The sequence below is a fragment of the Bos mutus genome, chromosome 10 (genome assembly GCF_027580195.1).
Source record: "Bos mutus isolate GX-2022 chromosome 10, NWIPB_WYAK_1.1, whole genome shotgun sequence".
NCBI lineage: Eukaryota > Metazoa > Chordata > Mammalia > Artiodactyla > Bovidae > Bos > Bos mutus.
In genome coordinates this window covers 72,445,450-72,464,515 of record NC_091626.1, presented here as the reverse complement: position 1 = coordinate 72,464,515, position 19,066 = coordinate 72,445,450, and positions in this window count along the sequence as shown.

Sequence of the window (19,066 nt, the reverse complement as noted above, 5' to 3'; positions counted from 1 at the left end):
AGAGCCAGAATTCCCAGCCCCTGCCTACCCCAAGACACTGCTTCTCCCAGAATCAGAGGAAGGTGGACAGGGCTGCATAGAGGCTGCATCTTCAAGGAGAGCTCAGCTAGGCCAGCACCGCACCTCACTCTGACTCAGCCCTCTCCTTCTATTTGACCAGGAGCATTTAAAGAGCAGCTTCTTGGGCTTCCCTTGTGACTCAGCTGGTAAAAAATCCACCTGCAATTCAAGAGACCTGGATATGATCCCTCCTGGGTTGGGAAGATCCCTTGCAGAAGGGAAAGGCTACCCACTCCAGTATTCTAGCTTGGAGAATTCCATAGACTGTATAGCCCATGGGATCGCAAAGAGCTGGACACGACTGAGCGACTTTCACTCACTCCTTGACCTGAAGTACTCCGCAGCACCAGATCCCTCTCCCTAGACCTGCCAGGAGGGTCAGACTTCTGCCTACAAGGAAGGCTTCAGGACAGCACCTCTACTGCCAAAAAGTTGTGAAGGAGATGGGCTTTGAAGGATGGGAACGATTTGGAAAAAAACTGAGGCTAGTGGACTAGTGAACATGGGGGCCAAGAGAGACATTTCAGAGAGGAGGATGGGTTAGGAATGCATGTGACTTAGAGGGAGGGCTATAAGCAGGCCTCTTCAGTTGTACATTCTGACACCAACCGGGAATCCTGCAATTGAATTCAGGATCAATTCTGACACTTACTACTCAGGCTTAGCTTCAGATCCCATAAGTTAAAGGGCAGAGGCCCCAAGAAGACTGCCCTTACTTCCTTTGACAGATGCAAATGGGGTACCCAGGCCACCCACACTTCTGTCTGATTTGGCTATAAGAGTTCCTACTACCTCCCTTCAGCTTCAACAATTTGCTAGAATCACTCATAGAACTTACTAAGTGTACTAAACTTACAGTTTTATTATAAAGTACAATTAAGTCTAGAAGAGCCAGACTGAAGCAACATACAGGGAAGGTCTGGGGGCAAAGTCTCTGTGTCCTGTCTTCACGGGTCAGGTGCCACCTCACCTGGTGAACATCCATGTGTTCACTAAGCAGGAAGGTCCTCCAAATTTCAGTCTCCAGGGTTTTTAGGTGGGGTTTCATGTCACAGGCATGGTTAATTAAACCATTGACCACATGACTGAACTCCATCTCCAGTTGCCCTCTTCTCTCCAGAGGTTGGGAGTGGGGTGGGGATGAAATTTCCCACCTTCTTTCTGGCAGGGCCAGTCCCCCCAACTTCAGACTATCTAAGGACCCACCACCAATCACCTCATTAGCAAAAACTCAGTTGTGACCAAAAGGACAGGTTGTCAACTCCAAAAATAATTCCCATTACTGAGGAAATAGCATGCTTTTATTTAAAGTTCTGTTCCAGGTAAGATCAAGACCAAATACATTTTTGTATTATATTGCAATTGTAACGGATGTTCCCTGTCAGGCAAAGAGGAGGAAGCTGAGGTTAGAAAGGTAGGATGGGGCAAATTGATAAAGTCAGAAATTGATGGCAATCACCCCCTCCCTCCCAAGGAGGTGACGGTAGAGGATAAGTAGTGGAGACAACATTTTGTATAACAGTTGTGAGCTCTCTGCAGACATCTGTTGTCACCATCAGCCTCTCCTCTGATCCTCCTCTGACCTTGAAGAATGGGGTGCCTTCCCTTGAAGAATCTTCTCTCTCTGAATAGAGTGTGAACATCTATCCTGCCAGACTGTGAGCTCTTGCAAAGCAAAGACGTATCTCTATACTCCAAGATTTAGCACAGCCTGCCAAGCAGTGGGCGTTCAGACAGGTGTGTAGAATGAACTTGGTTCCTTCTAGAAAATGTCACCTTTCTCACATTTAGGAATGATCAAGAGAGTAGGGGGATGAGTGATGACTTAACACTGGGGAGAATGAGAAGGGGAGTGGCGCTTAAACAAGAGCAAGACTGTCTTTTCCCACAGGGTCCTGCACCTCCTGGGCCCCCTGCAGGAAGACTGCCCTTGATGGGTGCTCCAAGACAGGCAGTTGGACGGGCAGGATGAGAAGTCAGACTGACGTGGGCAGGCAGGCAGACAGATGGGCAGCTTTAAGCACCATATGAAGCTCTGGGGGCAGATCCAGCAGAAAGGAGCCCTTCTGGGGACTGTGTGAAAGCTTTCCCCTTGACTGGCTTCCAGCCCCTGGAAACCCCAACCAGCGTCCAAGCCACAGTTTACTCAATAGTAAGAGTTGCCACCCCAAGACCTGGGCTGGGTGTGAGCAGACCTGCTTGGCCATCCATCCCTCCTCTGAGACTAGGCCCTTTGCCCCCTTAGGTAGCCCCCTGAGGGGTCCTCAGTGGGCAGGCTGGTGTGGGGGGGGGGGGGCGGACAGTGAGTGCCATCCCTGAGGAGGAAGCTCCAGTCCAGCCCCCCAGGCAGTGTCCCATGACATGGAATTGCTCCAAGGAAACAGACAGGAAAAGGGACATGACACCAAGGCTTCTCAGTGGCCCCCAAAGCTAGCTGAGAGTCAGTGACAGTCCCCTGGCCTTGCTCTGCAGGGTTCTGGATGTCTCGGGTGGGGGCTTGTCTCTTGCATCCCTGCATCAGAGGTCTTTTGATTTTTCTTTGGCCGTGGACCCACCTTACACCACCGAGCATGGTACCTGGCATCTTAGGGAAGCCACAGTTTGGGAATGGAAGGAATGGAGAAGGCCTGCTTCCAAGAAATAGTTAATGAATCCTCTCCCCTTCCCCCAGGCCCCTTGCACCTGCAGGCTGCGGTGTGTGGTTTCCCACAGCTGCAGCTGGCTCTGCGGCAGCCCCCTCCCTCCCTCTGAGGGAACCTGAGAGGCCCCAGGCCTGAGGCCCCTGGGAGGGGTGCCTCAGCCTTGGTCCAGCTGCTGGGGGTGGCAGAGCGGAGTCTGGCAGCCCTTTGACCTGGACCCGCCACAGGGAGCACTCTGGCTGAGTGACCAAACCTGGGAGGGGTCTGCCGGGCTTCCCTAAAGCCAAAGGCAGAGACTCCCGTTTCAGAGACAACCGCAGACCCTCTCCACAGGGCCTCTCAACTCTTCCCTGGCTCCAGACCACTGACTTCTGGAAGAAGCTGGTGGCCTCTTTAGTGCTGGCTTGGCATCCTCTGGGTGGGGAGGGGAGGAGGGGAGGGATGGGGGCTCCTGAAGCTGAGGGTGAGTTGAGTGTGAGAGGTGAGTGGGATGGACAGGAAGGAAGAGGAGGAAGTGAGATTTGGCAGGGCCAGGCCTCTGCTGGTCAAGGCAGCCTTGAACCCACAATGCTAGACTCTGGCAGGCACTGCTCTCTGTCTCGCCTAGAAAAGGGCAGGTTGCCCCAGTTGCCTTCTGGGGCAGACCAGTGTGCTCAAGGGACCTCAGAGCACTACTCACTCTGAGGCAATGAAGCAAAAAATGTGGAAGCTTCCCTGCAGAGACACTCCTGCCCCCCACTTTCCCGGGATGAGTGAATGAGGTCCAGAGGCTCAGCCCATGCTAATAGCCTGCCCGCTGCCCTGCCCTCGGCTGCTGGGCACACACCCACATCCCAGGGGGACATGCGGCTGGTGCCACATGAGGTGCTCCGCCCAGGTCCCAGTGGAGCAACGTTCGCTTGGGTCCAGAGGCTTGGGAGATAGAGCGATGGGGAGGCTGGGGTCTGACAGGCACAGGTGGTGACAAGGCCCAGGGCTCTGGCTTATCTCAAGTCCAGCTCCAGGAAAATTGCTTCAGCTCAACACTTTGCCTCTGAGGCCTTATGGCCTTGGGCTCAGGGCTATGGTGGCCTCCAGTCTGCAGAAAAAGCCCAGCTCCCCCTCAGAAACAGCTCCCTCACCCAGGATAATAAGCAGCGGGGCAGGCGATTTGGCAAAGAAGGCCTGAGAGAAAGCAGATCTACCCATCTGCAGAAACTCCTGAGTCATAAGTGGGGAGGAGGAAGACAGAGGGCCCAGCACCAGCCGCAAGTTCGGTCCTCACTCCTTTGCCTCAGGAAGGGGCCAGCTGCAGGGAGGCGGCCAGGCCGGAGGAGGTAAGGGTGTGTGCTGGGCAGGTACTGGGCAAGCTTCAGTTTTGGCTCTTGTGTAAACTGACACCCCTAAGTGGGTAGGGCTGATGCCAACCACCCAGGCCAGTGCCAAGAGTCCACTGTGAGCTCCAGACTTGTGCTTGGCTGGTTTGCAGCAGTGCCACGTGGCCACAAGCACGGAGCTCTGGCTGGGAGTCACCACTGAGCCGGGTTTGCCCTCAGGGGTATGGAGGCAAAGCCCCGTGAAAAGCACTTTGAGCTCCTGAGATGAGGGACCTTGATGAGGAGGCCCTCGAGGAGGTGGTCCTGCCTCACTGGGCCACTGATTTATGTGTTTTTGCTTTATTGCTCTTATTACACTAGCATGGGCATTTACTCACTGTGGTTGTCCAGACCCCATATGTCAAGAAAATTCCAGTAAATCCGTGGCTGGGAGAGCTGCAACCCATGTCTGAATGCCACCTTCTGATTTCTGACTTAAATAGCATTGCCCTTTTCCTTCTTGCTCAGATTCACCCATTTTGACAATTTTTTATCAGTATGGACAGTTTACCAAGACTGAAATTCTCCATTATTGAGTTAAGAATCTTTCTATTCATGCTTTTATCTGTATTTCAGTCAATAAATATTTAGTGAGAGCCTGCTCTGTATGATTCCCTGTGCTGGTGTTGGGAACATGTGATGAATAAAACAAGGCCTTTCCTTGATGAGCTGACAGGCTGCACCCCAGATGTCACAGCCAGCATCACAGGGGAGTTCTCTCTGTACCCAGCCATGACTGCTGAACACTTTCAATTTCTCGAAAGAAAAATCTTAGAGTCCTTAGAAGACAAGAACACCCCAAATAAGATTGTGATCTTTCAATATATTTTGTCACTTTATCTTTAAACATGTAATTACAGTCACATGGTTCAAATACAAAAACAACATTAAAAATCTCAGTAGGAAGTCTTCCTTCTAATTTTTTCTAACAGTTCTCATCCCCTGATATAAAAAAAATGCTTCTCCTTCTGGTATTTCTTTATGTAAATATATTTCCTTGGTTTTCCTCATTATTATTCAAGAGGTAGTTTATTACAATCACAGTTTTTCTTGACACTACATGTTAGGGATTGTTCCATATCCACACATGGAAGGTTCTCCGTTTTCTCTCACACTTAGCAAAGTGTTCTTTGTTCTAAGCCAGTCCTCCATTATGGAGAAGGCAATGGCACCCCACTCCAGTACTCTTGCCTGGAAAATCCCATGGACGGAAGAGCCTGGTAGGCTGCAGTCCGTGGGGTCGCTAAGAGTCGGACACGACTGAGCGACTTCACTTTCAGTTTTCACTTTCATGCATTGGAGAAGGAGATGGCAGCCCACTCCAGGGTTCTTGCCTGGAGAATCCCAGGGACGGGGGAGCTTGGTGGGCTGCCATCTATGGGGTCGCACAGAGTCGGACACGACTGAAGCGACTTAGCAGCAGCAGCAGCAGCAGTCCTCCATTGACAGCACTAGATAGTCAGTCTCTAATCTCTTTCTGTCAGATAGTGCAGTATCTGTCCTTTCCCATATGCACAGGTACACAGGGTCCAAGGGTTGGGACATTTGTAATTTAGAGAGACTTGCAAACTGTCCTCTAAAGATTGTGCCACATTCATTCCCACCAGCAATAAGTGAAAAGGCCTATTTTCCCACCAGGCTGAGATTTTGAAAGAGAAAAGAAGGAGGCAATGTCTAGGCTCTGAAGAAGCAAGGGAAGAAGAAGGCCAAGTCCGGAGCACAAGCCCAGAGCACTCAGCTTGGCAGATGAGGTGCACAGATAGCAGAGGACTGTGTGGTCCAGGCCATGGTGTTTCATTTGTGCTTAAGCCTCAGGACTGATAATTGGAGTGCTGTTCCCTAGGAGAGCAAGGGACTCCAGGAAGAGAATCTGTGAAGGGAGCCCAAGGGAAGAGAGCTCAGCTGGTATATGGAGTGCATGGTACATGAACAAGGATCACGAGACCCAGCAGAAAAAGAAAACGAATGACAACTCTATTATTGTGGGTTTTCATTTTCTAGTAGTCATATATGGATGTGAGAGTTGGACTATAAAGAAAGCTGAGCACCGAAGAATTGATGCTTTTAAACTGTGGTGTTGGAGAAGACTCTTGAGAGTCCCTTGGACTGCAAGGAGATCCAACTAGTCTATCCTAAAGGAAATCAGTCCTGAATATGCATTGGAAGGACTGATGCTGAGCTGAAACTCCAAAACTTTGGCCACCTGATGCGAAGAACCGATTCATTGGAAAAGACCGTGATGCTGGGAAAGATTGAAGGCAGGAGGAGAAGGGGATGACAGAGGATGAGAAGGTTGGATGGAATCACCAACGCAATGGACATGAGTTTAAGTAAGCTCCAGGAGTTGGTGATGGACAGGGAGGCCTGAAGTGCTGCAGTCCATGGGGTCGAAAAGAGTAGGACACGACTGAGCGACTGAACTGAACTGAGGGAAGAACTTGTAACTTTGAAGGTGTCTCATCCTGTTTAAGGAGGTGGAAGGAATTGTGGAAATTCCTCAGTGGGATTTCCCAGAAGCACCACCCAATCATTCGTGCAGCAAATGTCAAGCCCTAACTTGGCACCCAGAACCACCCTGTGTGCTGAAGATACAAATGTTAATCAGACAAAAATCTCCGCTCTAGGGGACTACCCAGGTGGTCCAGTGGTTAAGATCCCATGCTTCCACTGCAGGGGTGCGGGTTTGACCCTAATCAGGGAAGTAAGATCCCACATGCTGCACAGCGTGTCCAAAAAAAACTCAGAGTTGGACAATTCAATAAAGGATGAAATTAAAAACAAAAAACAGCTCTGTGCTACAGAGGTCTACAGGGACTAAAGAGGTAAACAAATAAATACTTCAGATTGTAAGGGGAAGGGCTAGAGATTGCAGATGAGATGGAAAAGAGGGAAATCCACTCTGAGGAAGTGACATTAGGACAGACAAGTCCAGAGAAGTGGCCCATTCACAGGTCAGAGAAAGCAAGTCCAGGACGGGTGAAGGGGAGAGCAAGGTGGGGGTCCTGAGCGTGAAGGCGTGAGACTGCTCACAGCACCGAGGCATCGAGTGAGGCTGGAGGAGGCAGCCAACGAGACAGGCGGCAAGCTGGGGAGCCTCCGGTGGGTGCTGGACCATGGCAAGAAGTTCGGGTCTTATTTTAAGAATAACAGGAAACAGAAACTGGTCACAAAGACATATAGACATGGCTCTCTTTATGGGAAATATCTAAAATAGGCAAATCCATAGACAGAAAAAGTAGATTAGTCTCTAAAGTAGATTCACCCAGGGCTGGGAGAGTTGGGAGGAAATGGGTCAGTGACTACTAATGGATACAATGCAGGGGGTGGGGGCAGTTGATGAAAATGTTCTAATACTGATTACAGCTGTGGTCATTCACACGATCCTGTGAATATACTAAAAAAAACCCCACTAAATTGTATACTTTAAATGGGTGAATTACATAGTATACGGATTATATCTCAATAAAGCTGTTATACAATAAAGCTGTTATAAAAAATGATAATGGGAAGTTATTGGAGGCCTGCATTAATCAGGGAATAACATCATGCAGTGAGCTGCGGGAGGATAAACTGTAAGGGAGCACAAGCAGAAGTGGAGATAGCTGGGAGGCTACTGCCCTGGTGGAGAAGGTAATGTACTCTTGCCTGGAAAATCCCATGGATAGAGGAGCCTGGTAGGCTGCAGTCCATGGGGTTGCGAAGAGTCAGGCACAACTGAGCGACTTTCCTTTCACTTTTCACTTTCATGCATTGGAGAAGGACATGGCAACCCACTCCAGTGTTCTTGCCTGGAGAATCCCAGGGATGGAGGAGCCTGGTTGGTTGCTGTCTATGGGGTCGCACAGAGTCAGACACAACTGAAGCGACTTAGCAGCAGCAGCAGCAGCAGCAGCTACTGCCCTGGGCCAGGCTCAGGGGTGAGGGATACGTGGGGGAATGGTGACTTGGCCTGGGCTGGTTGCTTTGTGATAGAAATTAATGAAGAAGTCAGACTAGGGTATTTAGAAACTAGAATTTGATAATGGATTGGATGCAAAGGGAGGGGAAGAGAGATGAATCCAGGCTCTTAAACTACAATGGGGAAGACTGGAGGAAGAGTTGGGTTGGGGGAGGGACAGGCCTCAGAGCTCAGTTTTGAACATGACAGGCCTCTGAGATGTCCACTAGGTAAGGGAGATGTCAGAATCAGAGTCACCACCATGCCAACTGTCACAAGCTGAGGGTTAGCAGTCCAATGAGGACAGCTCTACAATTACCCCATCTGTACTGGACACAAGGGCTTCCTAGGTGGCTCAGTGGTAAAGAATCCACCTGTCAATGCAGGAGACACTGGAGATGTCGGTTTGATCCCTGGGTCAGGAAGATTCCCTGGAGGAGGAAATGGCAACCCATTCCAATATTCTTGCTGGGATAATCCCAAGGACAGAAGAGTCTGGTGGGCTGCAGTCCAGGGGTTGCAAAGAGCTGGACATGACTAAGCAACTGAGCACACACTGAGCACGTGCCAGCACACTGTGTGCACTGCTTCAGATTCCCTCGGCCTCCCTGCGGAAGAGTTGATCCCACTGTGGTAATCAGCTTTGCACAGGCCTTGACCAGCATCAAGGCACAAAAGCACCAACAGCATCCTTCTGCTTTCGTCTTAAAGCCTCCTGACACCCATGGAGGAGGGGGACACCCATGGAATCCATTTGGTGTTGACCCATGAGCCACCCAGCAGGGCAGGTAGTTAATATCCCTAGGGTAACTTCATAGGAGCCGATGTACAAGTGATACCCCCCCACCCCGCCTTTCTTCTGGGAGGTTCTGAAGTACATTTCATAAAGCTTCTCAGAAGATCCTGCAGGATGGAGCAGCAATCACACATAGAGACAGCCAACTACTTTCATGTCTAGACCAGCAACTCTCTATATGTGTTTCTCGCTTCCTCTCCCTCACTCCTGTTCCCTGGGTCATGTTCCCAAATACACTGAAGCCTCTGTCTCAGACTCTGTTTGGGGGAGATCCCATTTAAGATACCATCTACCGAGACACAGAAGATTAAGGTCACACAGTTCATCGGGGTGGAACAGGACTCATATCTAGACAGGGGGTCCTGAGCTGGAGCTGCTGTTTCATCCTCTACTCTGTTCCTCATTGCTTCTTCTTCTTCTTTTTTTTTTTTTTTTAAGTATTATTGATTTATTTCTTTGGCTGCGCCTGGTCTTAGTTGCAGCACATGGGATTTTCGATCTTTGTTGTAGCATGTAAGATGGAGTTTCCCAACCAGGGCCCCCCGCACTGGGAGAACAGAGTCTTAGCCACTGGACCACCAGGCAAGTCCTTCCCCTTGTCATTGCTTCTTAAAGACTCCAACTTCTAGATGGCATTGAAAGTCACAAGCCAAGATGGGATCTAAGCAGGAGAGACTATAAGTAGGAGAGAAGTCCCCACACCATGCTAACAATTAAAGGTCAAGAAGAGTAAGAGCCAGTGAAGACGCTCAGGAAAGAGCTGCTATGCAGGTAGGAGGAAAACAGAGCCATTTGTCTACTAAGCAAATGCAGTTGAGAGGTGGGATAAAATGACAGGAAACTGATCTTTGGCTATGCCAAAAAGGAAATCATTGGTGACTTGAACAAGTGCAGCTTCAGTGGAGTGGTAGAAATAAATCTTGGCTGGAGTGGGCCAAGAGGGCATAGGGGTGAGAATGCGGGGTGGGAGGAGACAGGGCAGAGCTGGAGAGAACATAGGGTCAAGCGGGGGTTTGCTTTTAGGATGAGAGTGATGACAGCACATTTATCTGCTGAAGAGAAGATCTGGTGGAGAAAGTGCAGAGAAGAGAAGGATGATGTGGGGCGAAGTCCTGGAGGGAGCGAAGGGATTGGAATCTGGTGAACAAGAAGAGGGGCTGGCTGGGAATTAGAGAGGAGGCCATTCATTGGAAGAAAAGAAGGCAGTGACTAGAATATAGTTGCAGGCACCTTGGGAGAGCTGATGGTGAGAAGAGAAATACTTTTCATATGACTGCATCTATTTTCTTAGCAAAATAAGGAGCAAGGCTGTTAGCTAACAAGGCTGTTGTTTGTTAGGAACAAACAGGAGGTGTTGAGGACTGGAGAAGAAAGGAGATGTGAAACACTCATCTGGAAAGTGGGGCAGTGAATCTAAAAGAGAAACACAATAGGATTACTGGGCAAGCTGAGTGCCCACTTGAGGTTTGTGGTCAGAGACGTAGAGTGTAGCTAGTTGGCATGGCTGTGAATTCTTCCCCACGATGTTCAGCTACTCAGCACAGGTGCAGAGTAGGTAGGGTGTTGGGGTTAAGTAGGGTCAAGGTGTGTCAGGAGATTCCAACTGAAGGGAGAGGGCCAAGAGAGTGGAGGGCTTATGCAAAAAGGTGATTACTGTCAGACCACAGACTCAAGCTGGAGAAGGAGGCTAATGGGAGATCAAGGGACTAACGGACAGCAAAAGAGGGTGAGTTCAGTGGAATGGTGGTCCCAAAGGGGACAAAGAATAGAACAGAGGTGATGGAGTAGATGAGCTAAAAACACAGGAAGTGGTGATCAGGGAGTGGGGCCTTCAGAAGTGTAGAGTTCAGGCTATGGGCATGGGAGTGTGTGGCAGAGGTGGGAAGAAGACGTCAACGACCATCAAGGCTAGGTGTTGGGTCGGTTATCTATGTAGAAGTCCTCCCCTGCCCATTGCGTCTAAGACAACTCCTCATCACCTGCATTAACCCTCTACCTGCCTTTTCCCCCTTCATCGTACCTCTGCCTAACATTATTTTGCGTGCTCAGCCGCTCAGTCACATCCAGCTCTTTGCAACCCCATGGACTGCAGCCCACCAGGCTCCTCTGTCAATGGGACTTTCCTGATAAGAATATTGGAGTGGGTTGCCATTTTCTCCTCCAAGAGATCTTCCCAACCCAGGGAGTGACGGCTCCTGCGGCTCCTGCATTGCAGATAGTTTCTTTGCCACTGAGCCACCAGGGACATTATTTTATGTAGTACTTACTTGTTAATTATCCTTACTCCCATGGGAATGTAAAAACCTTGAAAGCTGGGACATTTTCTCTCTAGTTTACTTCTATATCCTCAATTCTAAGAATGCTTCCTGGGCACATAGTAAATGCTCAAAAATATTTGTTGAATGAAAGGATGATTGTTAAGGTCTCAAAAAATAATGAAGGAGTGGTGGTGGAGGGGAAGATCATGAGCCAGGCACTAAAATATTCCAGGATTGAGTGGAATGGCCTAGAGTGTGGTAAACTTCCTCAAAGCAAAGGGGAGGTGGCTGATTTGATCTGATGGCACTATCTTGCCCTCCTGAAATTCACGTGGAGGAGACAGCGTTTCTGATGCGTTTCTCCTTTCCCTGACCGCCTGTCTTCTCAGACTCCCCACCATTTAGCCCAGGCTTTATTTTCCTTGGGGCCCTTGCTTTATGTTAACCGCATTCCCACTGTCAGGAGAGCTCTCTTTCTCCTCCCTGGCTCTAAAATGCCCTTTGCACTATCCCATGCTACTCTGATCCTGAGCAACCAAGAAGGTAGGCATGCCTTCCCTTGGGCACTGGAGGGAACTTCAGGCATGAGTGAGGAGCCAGAACTTCCCAAAGGCCGCAGGGAAGATGAGCAGGGACAAGTGACAAAGCCACAGACTGACATGGAAACTCCCCAGACCCTCTGGAAGGGAGCGGAGCCAGTAGCCCTGGCTCAGGGATGGGCTGCTCACTATCCAGCAACTCTGAGCACCTGGGGCCCAGCCCAGGGAAATAGCCACAACAAGGCTTCAGCAAGGGGGCTTGATTTGAAGCTGGGATGTGAGGGAGCCATATTCTCATCCAGGCTTCCCCAAAAGCAAGTGTGATCCTCCCTGACCCACTGGGCAGAGAGAGTTATATCCACCTTGCTTACCTCGCTTGTAGGAAAAGTCAAACACTAAAGGCCAACATGCATGAAGCACTCTCTGTGCATCAGGCATCAAGGACTCCTCATAGGGCCCTGTCTGATTCCCCCTTTAGGGATGGAGTCAAAGGGACTCAGAATATCTATGTTACTCATCTGAAGTCCAACAGCCAATAAGTGGCAGAGTGAGAATTTCAACCTCTAAAACACACATAGTTTAGTTCCCTAGGAAGCAGGTATCATTGTCCATTTTACAAATCTGGAAATGGACGTGGAGGGGTTGAGTTATTTGCCCAGGGCTACTGGGCTTGCTGATGGCAGAAGCAGGACTTGAACCCAGGCCTGACTCCACAGCTCATCCTCTTCTCACTGGTCTATACAGCATCCCCAGCATTAGCATGGGGGGCTGCCCTGCCCAAGGCGTCATCTGTGTAAACAAAGAAATTATACTTTCACTCAGGCAGGTTCTGCAGGGTAGAGGAAGTAGCTAGCCAGATGCTGGCAGGAAGCGTTTTGCTAGGATACATCTCCATCTTTCAGAGAAGGAAATGGCAACCCACTCCACTATTCTTGCCTGGGAAGTCCCATAAACAGAGGAGCCTGGTGGGCTACAGTCCATGGGGTTGCAAAGAGTTGGACACAACTTAGTGACTAAACAATAACAACAAAATCTCCATCACTTCAGAACTCAGGCAGCAATACCGATCCCTTTTTTTTGGGTGGGGGGCGGTGCTGCACTGGGTCTCATTCGTTGCTGCAAGGGTTTCTCTAGTTGTGGAGCATAGGCTCTCAAGTGTGCAGGCTCAGTAGTCATAGCTTGTGGGCTTAGTTGCTCCACGGCATGTGGGATCACAGTTCCCTGACCAGGGATTGAACCCACATCCCCTGCACTGAAAGGCTGAGTCTTAGCTACTGGACCACCAGGGAAGTCCAATGCCTATTCCTCTTGAAACTCACCAGGAGGAGGTAGATTTTCTGATGCATAGGAAGAGTCAGACTGGCCCCCATCTCGGTCTTCTCTGAGGATTTCTTTGAGAATCTCTGGAGACTTTGGAGTCATGGTCAGCTGGTAAAGATTCACCTCACCATCTCTCAGGTTGGATAAAGGCATGAAAGGGCAGACTCCTTCACCGAGTCCTTTTCTGGTGTATTTTATGTGTAACCTGAGGCAGGAAGTGGAGACAGGATGTGTCGGTATGCTCTTCAGAATCCACAGGTTAGGGGGGGGACGAGGGATTATTGAGCTGTACGCTACAGGCCTGCAAGCCTTTGACTAGTTGCCCAGCTTTGAGACCAAAGAAGGGGTCTAGAGACAGTGACAGAAGTATTAATGGATTATTGGATAGGGGGAGCCTACACAAAGGTTCCTGGAGCAACACCCCTCCATGTGTGGCAGATAGCAGGACATGGCAGTAGACTTCATTGCTGGAGAGAAGGAGGCTACCATTTCTAGAGGGAATTGACATCAGATGAACTCATCAGTTACCAGGACAAATTAAGCGCTACAATTAAGAAGATTGGATAGCCACATGAGGAAAACAGGCACTGGCCAGGCAGGGGATGTACACAGAGCAAGAGAACAGCCATCTTGAGTGGCCTAACCATACAGGGGGATCTACAGCATCTGTTGCTGAGGAACATGTGCTGATGATGGTGAAGACACCATTGCCAGCCACATGGTTCAGAGACCTTAAACCACTCACACTGAAAATCTGAGGGCTCCTGTTTCATCTTGTGGCCACAGGACCACATTCCACCTTCCATGCCCACCTATCACACACACAGTATGTGCTCAATAAATATTAATCAGCTTCATACAGGGCTCAAGAAAGGCTGTGGGGAGAAAGGAGGTGGTGTTTCACCTCGGCCTTGAAGAGTGCAGAGGACCAAGGCTGACAAAACAGCACAGCAAGGTCACGTGATACACTGAGGGACGAGTGCAGTGTGAGTGGAGATGAGGCCATAGCTCAGAGCTCCCGAGTGGGAACCTGGCTACCGCACGGTGATTTACATTTCTTGTTCTGGAGATGTGGACTTGGGCCCAAAACCATATTATCACCCAGCATAGAGCTGCACCTCCTTACACAGAAAATCTTACAAATTGCCCCTGAGTCACTGGATCAGCTGATAAGGATCCTACTTGATAATCTGGCTCATCTCATTCATTGCAGTGACCGTACTTCATGCTTTAGAGTCGTCTACAATGATGGGAAAGTTCTCTCTCTGCACTTCCAATATGATAGTACCAGTCACCTGTGGCTATCAAGCCCTTGAAATGTAGCTAGTGACACTGAAGTCTGCATTTTACATGTATTTAATTTTAATTAATTTAAACAGCCATATGTGACTAGTAGTTACTGTATTGGGCTATGCAGGTATATGTTGCTGCCTGGTCATGGACCGTGAGCTCCATAAGACACAAAGGTGCCCCGTTTTACTTACAGGCTTCTCCCCAGCACCTACTCAGGGCCTGGAATGTGACTGGCATTCGTTAATGAAGGGTTGCCACATAAACTAAGGAGCAAATTCTGTTCCCCCTCACTACTCTATAATCTCTATAAGAGTAGATACCACCTTTTTTGTGTACAGAAAAACCCATATAACATAACATTTTCCATCTTCATCATTTTTAAGTGTACAGTGCAGTACTGTTACTATACTCACACTGTTGTACAACAAAAGGGGGTATCACTTTGTGTTCTCAGACACCAGCACAGCACCTGGCAGGTGCTCTTAGGAAACACTGGCTGAAGGACTGAAAAACACCAGGTTTTTGAGAAGCCAGAGCAGAATTCCAGTGCCACCTCCTACCCCAGCCCCACACGCTCCCTGGGGCTTCGAGGATACCCCAGTGTGAAAGCTCTAGAGCACTGGGTTACAAAGAAGGGTGGGGACGAAAACAAATTTCATGTTTTTAATTTCTAAAATAAAATGTAATCCACATAATGTAGGGACTGACAGCCGTATACGTACATAACTTGTACATCTAGGAATGCTGCCTCTCAGTTTTTGCCGATTGTTTGGAAACAGCTTCTCTAGGACCCTGAGATAGACTGATGCTTCTAATTGATGAACCAGGTCTCTCTCAGCCTCCAGCCACTTTATTCCCTCAGTTCAGGGGACCCTTGATAAATAATGCCGATACACAGCAGGTTTCAGGTGGAAGCCTGAGGAAGGCTGGACTAGAGGGAGATGAGCGCTCAAACTCCAGTACTTTGGCCACCTCATGCGAAGAGTTGACTCATTGGACAAGACTCTGATGCTGGGAGGGATTGGGGGCAGGAGGAGAAGGGGACGACAGAGGATGAGATGGCTGGATGGCATCACTGACTCGATGGACGTGGGTCTGAGTGAACTCCGGGGGTTGGTGGTGGACAGGGAGGCCTGGGGTGCTACAATTCATGGGGTCTCAAAGAGTCGGACACAACTGAGCGACTGAACTGAACTGAACTGAAGGGCAGTCTGAGGGCTGTGAATATAACAGGGAAGAATCTTTGTATTCTATTTAGGAGTCAGTTACTAAGGGTATGTTGCCCATCAGTTTAAATTGTACAGACTGGCCCATTTCTGGGAACCCTGTCTCCCACGTAATGAGTGTTAAGCTAAAATACCATTGTTTAACTCACAGGAAACGTCTTAACCAGACCCACCTGTGAATGGCTGTAGGAAGGAAGAAATTAACACATCCCCTACCAAATATGGGGAACCTGGACTTTAACCCCTCCCCTTTTAGTATAAAAGAAGCCTAAATTCTAACTTCAGAGAAGATGCTTTTTCAGGACTTAAGTCTGCCTGCTTCTCAGTCTGCTATTCCTTGCCCCAATACCTCATCTCTCAATGAGTGGCCTATAGTGAGGTGAGCAGTAGGAGCTTGGACTCGGTAACATGAATTACAGCTTTGGCCACAAGTATCTGTGTGTTTAAATCATGTCTGGGGCTTACTCCTAGCAGAAGAGTCAGATATTAAGCATATAACTTGGAAGAAGTTCAAAGAATTGAATGTCATTCCTGTAACAAAACTCATTGGTTTCCATTTATTTACTTACTTATGTGAACAATGTTTAAATCCATAAAAATAAAACATGGAATGAAATAGACGCTGAACTTTCAGTTTAGCAGTAAATTATAGTCATTTACATATAGATGCACTAATTGGGAAGAAAACTTGCCCCTGCCACCTCATTAAGAGTTCTATTTCCTCCAAAATTTTACTTTTTACGTTTAATAGTTTATCAAATTGTATAATTACTTACATGGCTATGATCAATCAATTAGTAAATCACTGTGACAACTAAAAACATAACAAAAATTGTTAGCTAAGGAAGTTGTAACTTAAAACCTTTTATTGATATTATTACTCAAAAGAAGATTTTCAATCATAAAAAATATATTAGGATAAAATGTATAACAGGAGTAGAATGGAAATAAAAGCTCATGGAGAGAAAGAACAATGTAAATTTCCAACTGTTGAAAAATTTGTCTATTTCTCTATTTCTTAATGGATAATGGAGGATATCAAATTGCTATGATATTTAGATCCCATTGAACATTTAAAAGAGATTTTAAATTTTTTATTTTGAAGTGTCAACATTCATTTTTCTTTGACTTTTCATGACTATAATATATAATCAAATAAAGGCACATGTTAAGTGAAAAAAAATCAATGCTCATAGGATGCGAGAAAGGATATCCTTTGGAATTATTTAAACTTGCGATGAAAAATTTTAAATGTGAACTTAAAAAATACAAGCCGGTACGTAATGTTAAAAAGTCTTTTAGAGGATTTGGAGGCCACTGTCTGGGAGTGAAGAATTCGGTGTCTACAGCGCCTGCTCCCACCCTACGGTACCGATCAACCTCTGGAAATGCATCTGTACTGCTCCGCCTTTACAGGGAATCTTTGATGTGGCCAAAAAAAAAAAAGACTAAAAAATAAACCAAACCCTCCCCCGCGTGCCCTGCCCTGGGGCTCTGGACGCCGGGCCAACAGGGCTCAGCCAGCCGTCCGCCCCTCCCCGCCAGCAGCCACCGAGCCCCACTCTCCCCCTGCCCTGCCCGGCCGCCAGCCCGGGCCACCTCCTCCCCGCCCCCGCCGTCCAGCCCCGGAGTAAATAAACCGCCGGGCAGGGACCCAGACAATGGGCTTTGGCGAGGAGTTAATGGGCTGGGCCTCTGGCGTTAGCCGAGTGTGACCGGAGCTGGCAGGGGGCCTGGCCTGGCGCCAGCATCGATTACGACTAGACGGAGCCAGGGCAGACTTGGCACGGGCGGGCCCCACAGCTGGCAGATTCAGTCACCCTGGCCACGAGGGCATGAGGCCTGCCCCGGGGGCTGCTGCCACCCGCTGGCCGGGCCCCAGCCAGCTGCAGGCGTCACTGTCAGTGGGGAAGGGCCGCCTGTTGAGGCTCCAGACCCCCGGCTCTGACCTTTGGTCCTCCCCAGGGGACTGCCCTGATAGAGCCTCTTCCTGTCCCTGGCTGCCTCCGAGGCTGCTCTGCGGCCCCGCTGATGGGGGTGGAGGTGGGGGTGGGGTGGGGAGTCGGGGATGGGACAGTGAGAGCAGGAGGACCACAGGAGGTTTCTAAGCTTGGCTGGTGTCTGTCAGCAGGAAGAGCAGGTGAAGCAGCCCTCCCTTCTGCTCTCCAGATTGAGGCTTGCTTTTCCTGTCCCTCGAAAACCTTGCAGGGCTACTTGGCTCAGCTCCACCTCAGCTCCCCTATCCTGAAGAGGGAGTGGGAGGGGTGGCAGGGAAGCCAACCTGAGGGCTCTCTCTCAAGCCTGGTTGCTATGAAGCTGTTCGCATTGCAGTTTATGAGTGGGGCTTGGCTGAGTGGAAGGGAAATTCTTTGCTTTCTTAAGTTTACTTCTAGCTGCCAGACTTCCCTGGAGGCTCTCCCCTGGGCAGTGAAGTATAGTATCACCCTTCACCACCACACATGTCTCCATTTCAAGTTGACTCTTTAGTCTGTTCAGAGGAGATCTGTGGTCTCACAGTCTTGCTGATTGGGTCTGACATCAGGGAGATCATCCTGCCGGGCAGAGTCTCTAAATTTTAGGGAGTGGTCAGTCCATCTCTCCCCTGAGGTGTTCAGAAAAATAAACCAGGGAGAGAGAAAACGCCTGGCTATGTGCCCAGAGTGACAGTCCCTGCTCCCTGAGGCCTGGGGTGGAAAGCAGGGAGGTCAGGTCCTGCAACAGTGTGATGGTCCCACATCCTCAGAGATGCACAAGTGCATCCCAGCCCAGGAGGCAGTGATAGGAACCCTAACCCCACTGTGACCCAGAGAGGGAGGTTGAAACAGGGAGTGAGAGAGGCATTTGAAACAGCCCTCTGAGAGCAGAGGAAGGACAGCGAGCTCTCACGCCATCTTGAGTTCTCTTTCTAACCCTCAGTTTCCCTCGCTTCGCTCTTCAAGCTCTGGGACCGGATCCTCTACTTTTCTGTGACCTGTTCTCAGAGGGATCTGATGGTGGAATGACTGACTAGCTGAGGGTGGGTGGGTTGGGATGGGGTGGGAATGGGGGGTGGGGGATCGGGAGGGGATGTGCTATTCACCCAGTGACACAAGCTCTCACAACACTGGGGACTTGCAGCCTCTGGACTGTGAAAAACAGATGCGGTGACAAGTAAGAGACACACTGGTCTGCACTCAGGATAAGTGTCCAGGCATTTTGGACAAAGGGAGGAGTAGTGAGTGGGAGAGATGACTTTCCTTTAAAACAAGTTTGGACATTTGATGGAGAAATAGAAATACATACAATTCATCCCCCCCTCAACCACTGCTCTTACTATTTTAGTGTCCTATGAGGACCTACAAAAATCACTTAGGTCATTTAGGAACATAAAATGTGCTGTGTATAACTTGGCTCATAAAATTGTCACCTTTGTTATATGGTTTTAGAGATGAGAAGGCCTGTTAAAAAGTTAAAAACGTGTTGTTAATGGAGAGTCTTTATTTTTCCCCAGTATTTTTTAAAAACCAAAAGACTCCTCAGGGAGTCTGATTTTTTTTTTGTTCCACTCTGCCCTTCACTTCTACAGTCTGGACTCATCCTTTTGGCCCAGGGGCTTACAGGCCTTTCACACGGCATAACCTCCACATCCAGGGCCGGTTTCACA